The following is a 12,044-nucleotide window of genomic DNA, read 5'->3' as shown; positions in this document are numbered from 1 at the left end:
TATAGACATATAAAGAATAAAATTGATAAATTTATAAATTATATGATGTAAACGTAAGATAGTATATAATTTTTACATTCAGACACACACTATAATAATAAAATGGTTATAAAAATATAACTTTTATATTTAAAAGAAAATAAAAAATCAGCTACCATGTAAACTTGACATGTCCCTGCACAAAAGTACGACCCAAGTAATTTAGAATCATAATATATATTATTATATTATTAAAAATAGTGTCAATGAATGTTTTTTCAGATCCGTGTCAAATTAACTTTTTTCTTACAAAATTGTCTGCACCGGTTCAATTCTTAAGATCATAACTGGATTATTTTAATCTAAAGGATGTTTGTTTTCTTCGACGACACGTACAATTCATGTTTGGAATCTTGAAAAGTAGAAAAATAATATGTGAATGTATTATTGAATAGTTTTATATATCAAGTGGATGAGAATCTCAAGTAGTTTGATATGCTGATGCTGATTCGTACAAGTCCGTTATGTACAATTCCCAATCCGTGAGTCATGACGAGACAGAGTGGGCTCATATGTATAATTCACAATTCTTTTTTTATCTTATTTTCATTTTTAAGTTACACACAACTGTTATTTTTTTCATTTTTTGAATTCTTAAAACAGTTATATTGTCTGTATTTAGTATTAATTAACTACTATATAATTTAAATAATAATTTATTTATATGTATCTTTGTTAATGAAGTATTTAACATATTTATTTGTTATGTATTGCGAATCAACAAAATTAGTCCACAAAATTCTTATATTGGGAAAGTCAATTTACATTGTCATTTTTAGGTTAAATAATGTTTTTATGATTATTTTTAAATATTTTTTCAAAATTACACTCTATCTCACCACATATATTTATTAGTTTGAAACCATGTTTGAAAAATTCGGACATTTTTATTTTATTTAGAAAGACTGAGTTTATTGAGTGAATAAAAGTGAAAATCTTTAATTATATTTAAGTATATAAAATCTAATATAAACTATTTAATTATTTATTTTATAAATCACATAATCTCTAAACAAAAATTTATCTACATTATTTGTGTGTGTTTTATCCCATTCAAAAACTTATTATAATGTTTTTCTTAATAAGATATTATAATGTTTTTTTAATAAGATTCTTGTAACATTCCAAAAATATAGCAATAAACCATATAATAGAATATTAACAATTAATAATAACTCAGATCAGTCTTAACATTAAAAGAACGTACGGTTCTGGTCGAACGACCTTACATAAACTTTTCAACTTAACTGTACAAGATAAGTGAAATTTGACCGAATGGTTTACAAAACCAACACCGAACGGTCATACAAAAGAAGGAAAAAGGTGATCGAACGACCACCTTACCAAAAACTACCCTACTGACCGAACGCCCTACTGTTCGGTCTTAACTTTGATTTCTACCAAGTTCTCTTCTTCCAGCGCCTCTTCCAGTAACGCGTCTCCTTCTGCTCACATCCACACGGATGATCATTACAACGACAAGGACGAACGTACAAACAAGACAACACAAGGAAATACACAGGGTAAACTTATATAATTTAATTCATACATCAACATATATATACACAATCCAACACACAAGAGAAATCCAACATATGTATCATACAAAGCCTATCACTAGACTGACCGTCCGGACAGTATGACATTTGTGTAACTACGACGTTCGTGCACCCGGGTGGTGTAGTAACTGGGATACACTCAACAGCTGCCACCCGATGTTAGCCCTATATGTCCAAAGTACCCCTAAGGACTAGGACCTCCTGCCGTTCCCACTCATGACCTACCCTCCTCTACATGAGGACGAGTACTCACGGAACATCAGGATGAATCGACAGCTTAGCATTACCACAGTCATACTTTACCAAATTTCAAATCTTCACTCATGAGTCGTCCCTCCCCGGAACGCTCGTTCATATTTCACATCATTTCATCAGTCTCATTTACTCTTCATCATTTATTACCCATCATTTTAATTTCACCTTTATCACAATTTCTAATAACTTCAAATACCGAACGTTCAGTCCTCACTCAGAACGAGGATTGAACACTAAGAACGAGGCCGTTCCAGATTAGAATAAGACCGAAAGGGTTACTAATAGATTTAGGAATAAATCGAGTACAATCATATACCATATGACAAACGTTATTTACAACGTGAATCAGTTGAATGAACTGACTCTCGTGAGTTCAAACCCATACTCAAAAAAATAAATCAAGTACAGAGGCTCTAGGCCGGATCCAATGAATGTAGACACGTCAGAACGTTAAATAACCATATTTAGAATTCATTCATATACAGAAACCGAATGTTAGTCAATGACCGAACACGGTAAAGGAAATGCTACTGAAATTGGACGAACGCTATTTCATCAAGATTGATTATACAAGAAATGAGTACGAGCGCTCGGTATAAGACCGAGCACTACTCAGTACGAACGCTAGGTGTAAGACCGAGCACTAATAAATACTTCTAATAAAAGGCTTGATAAATATATTAAGTTACTATTGAAGTGGTGTTTACGAACAACAATAATATACAATTACATATATATATATATATATATATATATATATATATATATATATATATATATATATATATATATATATATATTGGGTTTATCACAGTAGACTCAGGCACAACTATGTTTGGCCGAACGCTCAAGCATAGTATTACCACACGAGGGCGCTCGTCCTACACTAGGATTCTCTCCAAATGAAAGAATCCCTTTTTAACTATGTTCACCAGGAAAACCGGACGGTCAATGACCGTTCAGTAACGAACGTGCTTTATCATAGTGAAAATTTCATATCCAGAATCCATTTACATTCAAACTCATTTCTTAACTTATAACTTCATAACTTTATAAAATTCATATCAAAATCAATTTACATACTTCACACAACCCATATCATACTAATAAATCATATTCCACATAAACAATCATATCAGCATTCATACTTCATACACATTTAATCACTCAGCAACATGCATTCATTTTCAGCGAACGTGCAAACGAACATACAATTAAATTAGATAAGCTTCCCTTACTTGGATACGTGATTGAACGTCCTAAGGGTAGGTTTTTGGTTCGTCTGACTACAATCTTTCTACTCTCAACGATCAACAACTCTTCAAACTAAACCAAACCACATGAAATCAAAAATAACTTAGACTACACACCCGCATGCAACCAGAACTTGGTTTACATGTAACAGAAGACGACCGACTAAAGACAGATACACTTACCCGTTCAAACTTGAAACTTGTTTGGTTTAGGATGAAGCTTGGGTCGCCGGGAACACTTCTACGGTCTCTGAATGGTGATCGGAGAAGAGAAAGGGTGAATTTTCTTAGAGAGAAGATAGAGTTTCTAGTGAGAAGGAGGAGAAAATGGAGTTTCGGAAATCAGAGATGAAAATGGTTGCATGCAGGGAATAGAGGAAATTTTTGAAACTTAGATTTTGCTTCTATCAGCCAAAATCGAACGTTCAATTCCTTGCAGCCACCTGTTTTTCATTCTCTGAAATTCTTAACTCTCAACTCGACACTTGGCTTCCACTAAAAAGGGTTTTGAAGTGCGTTTTAATGATCTGACAGGAGGGGTTTTGGATGCGTTTTTCCGAGGTCTGACAATCCTATTAGTTAGTAGACAATAGTAGAATGAAGACCATTCTTGATTGATTAAATTTTCTTTTAAAATAATAAATATTTACCTAATTCCTTTTTAATGTGAATAATTTAAGGTTTTCACATGTTTAAGTAAATAAGAAAGATGTTTTTTTAAGTAGTTTCCCTCTTTTGTTTTCATCTTTTGGTGATTTAGATTATTTTTTTTTTCTTTTAACTTATCGAACTCTATATGTGTGTTCCAATTTATTTATTTTATATCATTTGATTGTTTTTGTTTGGCGCAGAATCAACTTTCAAGTAAATTATAATTTTGTATTTATATATTTTATTAGAAGACCATCTCAATAATATAATATAATTTGTTACATTTCCAAAATATTTGATAAACATGTGTCAAATCAAAGTAACTCATCGAAAACATATTTATTAAAAATCATATTAAAAGAATTACTAACATCTCGTATAGAAAATCTTAATTAAAAAAATAAAACTCGTTTAATTTCTCGTTATCCAATATCTTCATTATATCATTAGATTCATAAATAAAGTATAAATAATTTTTTTAACAAATTTAATGCTTAATGAATCAATTTTTGAAACCAATATATCATTTAAATACGCGTATCTTTATCACCGTTGATATTATTGCCATGTGATATTTTCATCCTTAGCAATCATGTCAACTTATATGAACCACATTTTCATTATCAATGTCTTCGTCAACCCGATATAATTATTTTTTCTCCAAGTTTTTCAATAATTTTAAATAGTGTTAGACAAGATCCCATGGGAAAGCTTTTACTTTAATTATTCAATGAAAAAGTTTCTTAAAGTTAGAGGTGATAGTTCCATTGGAAAACTCTCTTTTAGGAAGTTTTCTTAAATGAAGATTGTAAGATCATATATATATATATATATATATATATATATATATATATATATATATATATATATATATATATATATATATATATTTAAAGAAGATGGGGGCTACATGTCCAGCAAAAGTCACGGTGAGTGCTCCAGCCACCAAGAGAGAAATTATCATTCCACCTTGAGTGTTCCAGCCACCAGGAAATCATCATCTTCTTAGTGGACACGACACTGAGGATGGAAGGGGATGACTGAGGTTCGTTCAGCTAGCACCATCCAGTGGAGTGCACAGTTCTTCTTTCTCTTAAAGGGAAGAGCCCATTGATTTAAAGGAGGAATTGGGTTCTGCACTTGTGGGAGTGAAATCTTTGCTGCAAAATCCGTGAGAGAAGTGAAGTTGAGAGCTTCTGGAGTTGCAAGGAGGCCAAGGTACTGCAAGTCTCGTGGAGATAGATTCAAGGTTTACAAAGGAAGTCTTCAAGAGGTAAGGGAAGATAGATCTGTTTTTATAGATTGTAGAACTATACTGTTGTAAAAATCTGGGGAAAAGGGGATAAAAATGGTGCTCTGGAAGTCTGGTTGCGATTCTGCATAATTCAGCAGAACACGAAAAATAACGGTCGGTCGTTAGTTGTTACCGTTCGGTTAGGACTAAATCGATACCGTACGGATAAGTTTTAGTTTGTTACCGTTCGGTTAAGTGTTGATCTAGTACCGATCGGTCATGTATTAGTGATTGTTAGCGTTCGGTCTTGATCAGGTATTCTAAGGTTTCGATCGTTAGCATTCGGTCTTGGTCATGTATTAGAGATTGTTAGCGTTCGGTCTTGATCAAGTATTCTCAGGTTTCGATCGTTAGCGTTCGGTCTTGGTCATGTATTAGTGATTCGGTCTTGGTCATGTATTAGTGATTGTTAGCGTTCGGTCTTGATCAGGTATTCTCAGGTTTCAATCTTTAGTGTTCGGTCTTGGTCATGTATTAGTGATTGTTAGCGTTCAGTCTTGATCAGGTATTCTCAGGTTTCGATCGTTAGCGTTCGGTCTTGGTCATGTATTAGTGATTGTTAGCGTTCGGTCTTGATCAGGTATTCTCAGGTTTCAATCTTTAGCGTTCGGTCTTGGTCATGTATTAGTGATTGTTAGCGTTCGGTCTTGATCAGGTATTCTCAGGTTTCGATCGTTAGCGTTCGGTCTTGGTCATGTATTAGTGATTGTTAGCGTTCAGTCTTGATCATGTATTCTCAGGTAGAAATCGTTGGCGTTCGGTCTTGATGATGTTTATTCTCAGGTAGTGATCGTTCATAGGTAGCGTTCGATCATGATGATGTTTGTTCTCAGATAGTGATCGTTCATAGGTAGCGTTCGGTCATGATGATGTTTGTTCTCAGGTAGTGCCTGTCATAGGTAGCGTTCGGTATTGATGATGTTTATTCTCAGATAGTGATCGTTCATAGGTAGCGTTCGGTCATGATGATGTTTGTTCTCAGGTAGTGCTCGTCATAGGTAGCGTTCGGTCTTGATGATGTTTATTCTCAGATAGTGATCGTTCATAGGTAGCGTTCGGTCATGATGATGTTTGTTCTCAGGTAGTGCTCGTCATAGGTAGCGTTCGGTCTTGATGATGTTTATTCTCAGATAGTGATCGTTCATAGGTAGCGTTCGGTCTTGATGATGCTTGCTCTCAGGTAGCGATCGTTCATATAATAGTGTTCGGTGTTTTAGCGTTAAGCTTAAGTGCTCGATCTTAGCGTTCGTTCAAACAGTGTTCGACCTAATATTATTCGATATAATAGCGTTCGGTGTTTTAGCGTTAAGCCTAAGTGCTTGATCTTAGTGTTCATCCAAACAATGTTCGACCTAATAGTATTCGATCTAATAGCGTTCGGTGTTTTAGCGTTCAGCCTAAGTGCTCGATCTTAGCGTCCGTCCAAATAGTATTCAACCAAATAGTGTTCGGCCAAATAGTGTTCGGCCAAATAGCGTTCGACAAATAGTGTTCGGCCAAATAGTGTTCGGCCTAATAGCGTTCGACAAATAGTGTTCAGTCAAATAGTGTTCGGTCTAATAGTGTTCTGGGTTGAATTAAGTGTGCAAAATGTTTGGAATGTATACTGTGATGTGATTTATGTGGAAAGTATGTGAATGCATGAGATATGTTAAATTACTGTGATAATATGACTACAAATTTAAATGATGAAATTGAGTATGAATTGGACATCTCAGGGTGAGATGGATGAAAGTGATGTGTGGAGTATTGTTGTTGTTCTGTATAACTGTAGGGAACTTTGAACTGGTATGTCTATCCCTACACTCAAAGCATTGTTCATACTCAAGTAGAGAAGAACAATGTAAGTGGTGAGAGTAGAGGGAGGTCCTCGTCTATAGTCTTTGAATTTAGACATAGACAAGTTGGGGGATTTACCTTGCTAGTGTTGGGGAGGGCCAGCTGAACTATGCAAGTGCAAAGAAGACCAATAGTGCGACAGTTAATCCGGATGAGTCGTGTGACTGTGTGAGTCGTGGTTTAATGAGTATGCTTTAATTGTTCTTTTATACGTAACTAAGCATGATGACATGAATTGATTGTACTATATGTTTATTGCTTGTTTACCTAGCTCACCCTTGCTTGTTTTGTTGTGTGATGTTTGGGTATGTTTCTTTGGCGATGATCATCCATTTGGATGGGAGCAGATGTTGTCGAGGAGGTTCCCTTGGAGCAAGAACTAGAGGATACTGATGTTGCAGTGCAGTCTACTTAGGAATTTCCTATTTGAACGCTTGAAGTGTTCAATACTTTAAACTGTTTAAGTTTAAAATTCCGTCTCTTTATTTGGATGACTGTAATTCCACACTTAATTACACGTCATACTCTAACTGTTCTCTTTATTTGGATGTTGACACCTATATTATATGATCGTGGTTATTATATAATTGGAATGTCACAAAAATAAAGAAAAACCTTCAATCCTTACAACTAGACACGATGAGCTTGTTAAAGAAGTTTTGTGGTTGAGTTCGATATATATATATATATACAAATATCTCAGTCATGTATAAATATTTTTTCTTTTAGTAATTAACCACAAATATATATTCTTTGGAAACTCGATAATTAACAATAGATATATTTGTTAATAATTATTAATGATGATAATTTTTTTGATAAATTTTACCAATAATATTATTTTTATTGATGAATTTTTGTGTGTCAATAATTTATCAAAAAATAAATAATAACAATAATTACTAATGAAATGTTTTCTGTGTTATACACTGAGAGTTGATAAATTCATTTTTATCTATGGAACATTAATGTGATTATTTATTATGACTATTATTATTAATGTAAGATTTCACTTATAATTGAGAACAATACTAAAAATATTTAAAATTTGCATTAAAGCATCTTATATCTTATATGAAAAATATAAGATTTTCAAAAGGATGGATTTTTTTTTTAAATAGTCTTTGAAATATGTTGTCACTCTAACATCTATCCATCTCTAGTCAAAATGAAAAATTAAAAAAACTTATAAAAAATGTTTTATTCATAAAAAGAAAATAATAACATTTTAAAAATAATAATAATATTTTAAATTTATTTATTCATTTGCAAATTAATTATTACAAACAAAAAATATAAAACTAGGATAGTTGTTTATTAGCACTCAAACACATATATATAATTTATTTTTAATTTTGATATTTTTCTATACCTTTCTTTATTAAGATGATTTTTCTATTAGATAAAACAGTTTACATTCTTATGATAGAATATTTTCATATTTTTAGTATGTAAAAATTAAGACAATATTATTTACTAGAAAATTGACATTAATCATATATATGCCAAATTTTATATAAGGTTTTAAATAATTTTATTTGTAATAAAATAAATTAAAATATTATATTTAATAGTTAATTTAAAGGTTTAAAATATATATTTGTAATAAAAAAATCACATTTCTTAATACTAAGCGTGTTTCATGTCTGTCAGAAAATCATCACATAACAAGTGTGCTGAAAGCTTGAAGATACTTGTTTGAAAAAAAATATGCTTGAATATATTGTGTGTAAAACAACTGGAAGCATGCATAAAGAAACCACTAATAACCTTAGAAGTAATACTTATGTACATGAACAATGTAATTGAAATTTAATAATTTGTTCTTAATTAGGTTTATAAGTTTCTAATAAATTTAATATTTTTAGTAAAATCTCTATTAAATTTGTGTAGTGGATTGAGTTGCAAAATATTTTATACATTTCAATTGAGTCCATATCATTATTTTTTGTTAACTTGTATGACAACATAATTGTTAGCATATGTTATTTTATAATTTATAGTCTTACAACTTTATAGTTTTATAATTTTATAATATTATAATTTTGCAATCTTGGTTAGCAGTGAATCCATAAAAAAAGTTTCATACTTTGAAGGTGTTGCAAAATATGGAAATAGAAATTGAACTGCCATTACAAAAAATTGTGTATATTATGATGATTGTTTAAAATTATCGTCTTTTTTACACTATAATATGGTAATTAGAAAACTGTCAGAATAAAATCTGATGATTTTAATATGACATTTTATGTGTGTGTTTGTGTCTAAAATCACAATTATATTTACTTATTTAAAGTATTTTTGTAGAAAAAATATGGATCCTTTGATAACACAATTAGTGTTATGCTTTATTGTTGCTATAGATCAAACAATAACTAGTTAATGTAATTTGAACTAGGGAGAGTTATACTTTATTATGTTATCGAGTTTAGCTTTTAATGGAAGGATGTGTGATTTGAGAAATTATTGTAAATAAGTAGTGTGAAAGATGCCATATTGTAAATAATCTTTTGGGGTATGAGGATCATCAGGTACAGTGAATGGATTTAAGATGATTGTAATGTAGATTTCTTTCCTTTTGTAATGTCTTTACATGCTTCTGTAGCTTGTTAAGAACAGCGCATTGAGAGATATATTATCTAGATTTGAGCTCACGAAACGGAGTATCAATGTCGCAACAAATTGGTGACACTGATATTGGGTATGCAACTTAGGTTTGATATTGTTGTCTCCTGCTGTGCAGCAACATTGTTTGATTAACATTCTATTTCATGTTGAAATTTTGTGTCTTTAATTGTGATTAATGTGTTGATTGGTACAAAGATAATAACTCATCATACAGAGATTTTAGCCCTTTAGGTACCAATATGTTTTTATTTATTTGTCTCCTTTGATCTTCTTGTAGTATTGATTTTAGCCCTCATGTACTAATGGTATATTTTTCTTATTTATTACAGGCACCGAATGTTGAAAGTGGTGTGCCATCTTCAAATAATGTAATCAGATAAGTGGTGGAAATTAAACATCTTAGGATTATAGAATAACTGTAGTTGTAAAATTGCATGATGAACTAATGTTATCTTTTCTTTGATACTTGAACATATATAGTACTTTGATGTAATTATTTTTTTTATGTTTGATGAAGGATAATGTTTGTTAAGTTTATTTTGTAGTATCATTATTATTTTTATATATTCTAACCTTTTATTACTAAAAATAATTTATTGAATTATTAAATTATAAATTATACGTGGATTGTAATAATTAAGAAAATATTTAAATTACAATATTGTAATAATATTGATAATTATAGACGTCTTGATATTACAGAAAAACTTTTTTATACTTGTTAAAAAAATATTTTCTATATCCATTCTAAAATTGATATAAAAAATATTAAATTTTTTATACCAATTTTAGAACTGAAAAAGTATTACTTTTTTATACTGATTTTAATTATAACTTAATTATAATTGATACATAAAATGTCACTTTTGTAATCACAACCGGTATCAAAATTGATGTTTTTTTAATAACAATTTTTTTATGCCAATTTCTTCCAATAACTGGTGCAGTTTTTTTTTATCCAATAATTCATCCATTTCTTCCAACTTTTCTCTCATTTTCCAACTTCCAAAACAAAACAACAAACACTTCAGAGTGTCTTCTTCTTCTTTTGCCTTTTTTTCCTTCAATCAAGGTAAACCTTTTATGTCATTATCTCTTTGCGCTCCGTTTCTCCATCATTAACCAATTTTTCAAAAATTTCACACTCTTTGGTTCTTTCTCATACCTTATAATTTTGGATTTTAAAAACTAGAGTCATTCTTTTGATTATATATACATTATTATTTAATTTAACTATTGAAATTGTCAATTAAATGTCTTTAATTAGAGATATTTATCTCGTAGTCTTAATTAAAAAAAATATTGTAAAAACTTAAATGGTGAACTTTTGTTATAAATATCATGGTAAAGTAAACTATATGAATTTTTACGTGATATTGTGCATTGTTGTACTTATAGGGTGAAAGTAATACTTTGATGTGAAGTAATCATGAGTAGTGTATTGAGATGAGATTTCGTGAGAGGATTATCCTAGCATGACTAATATCAGACACATAGAGTATGACTTCTAGTGGTGAATGGCAATGAAGGTTTTTGTATCATGGATATAAAAATTTTCTCTTCATGGTGTGGTTGTAATTGTGAGTTCAATTTCTCAAACCTATAGTTATAGCTCATGAGAGATAGGAGAGAAACATGATAAGTGCAGAGTTTTTGGGTTACTTTTGACCTTTTGAAAGAGAAAAATTCAAATGTTCATGTTATAAATGATTTATGAGTATTTGGTCATGATGAATGTATTATATAGATATTTGGTAATTATTGTTGAATTATTAATTTAAGAGTGTATAATGAATATTATGTTTAAAGTCAATTGTTTTATTGATTCTGTATGTTATAAAGATGATTAATATATTAGATATTGATTAGAGTTATTAAATCTTTTATCATTAGAAATATTGAAATATTCACTGTCTTACTCTTATATTTTTATAGATATAGTTTCCACAAGTGATGATTATATATATATATATATATTAATATATTAATATATGAGTAAAGGATCATAAAAATATTATTGAAAATCAATAACAAAACGTTGAATTGATGAATATGAATCAACATACATACATAGACTTATTATTTGATAGTTTTTTGTTAATATAAATTTTGATTTGTAAAAAAAATTACTTAAAGATTTTAGAAGAATTTAAATACTTAATATATAGATTTATTATTATGTATTATTCTTTATTATTTTAGTAATGATTTAAATTAATAAATTTATCTACTAATTTAGCTAATTATATAACCAACTGATGTTAAGAAGTGTTTTGGATTGAGGTTTAAGTTAAAATGTTTAAGAGATAAAAGAAGTTAATTCATTTAGGTTAAAAAAATTATATTCATTTATTTTTTTAAGATCAAAATATATCAATGTTTTAAATATTAACCATTTTCAATTTCACTTCAACTTTAAACATTAAAAATATATTTAACAATATTTTTTATTATAAATTTTATTATTAATATGAATAATTATATAATTTGTATTATATATACAATAAATATAAAGGGGGGAAAATA

The sequence above is a fragment of the Vigna angularis genome, chromosome 1, assembly GCF_016808095.1.
Source record: "Vigna angularis cultivar LongXiaoDou No.4 chromosome 1, ASM1680809v1, whole genome shotgun sequence".
In the NCBI taxonomy this organism is placed as follows: domain Eukaryota; kingdom Viridiplantae; phylum Streptophyta; class Magnoliopsida; order Fabales; family Fabaceae; genus Vigna; species Vigna angularis.
This window is presented reverse-complemented; position numbering follows the sequence as displayed.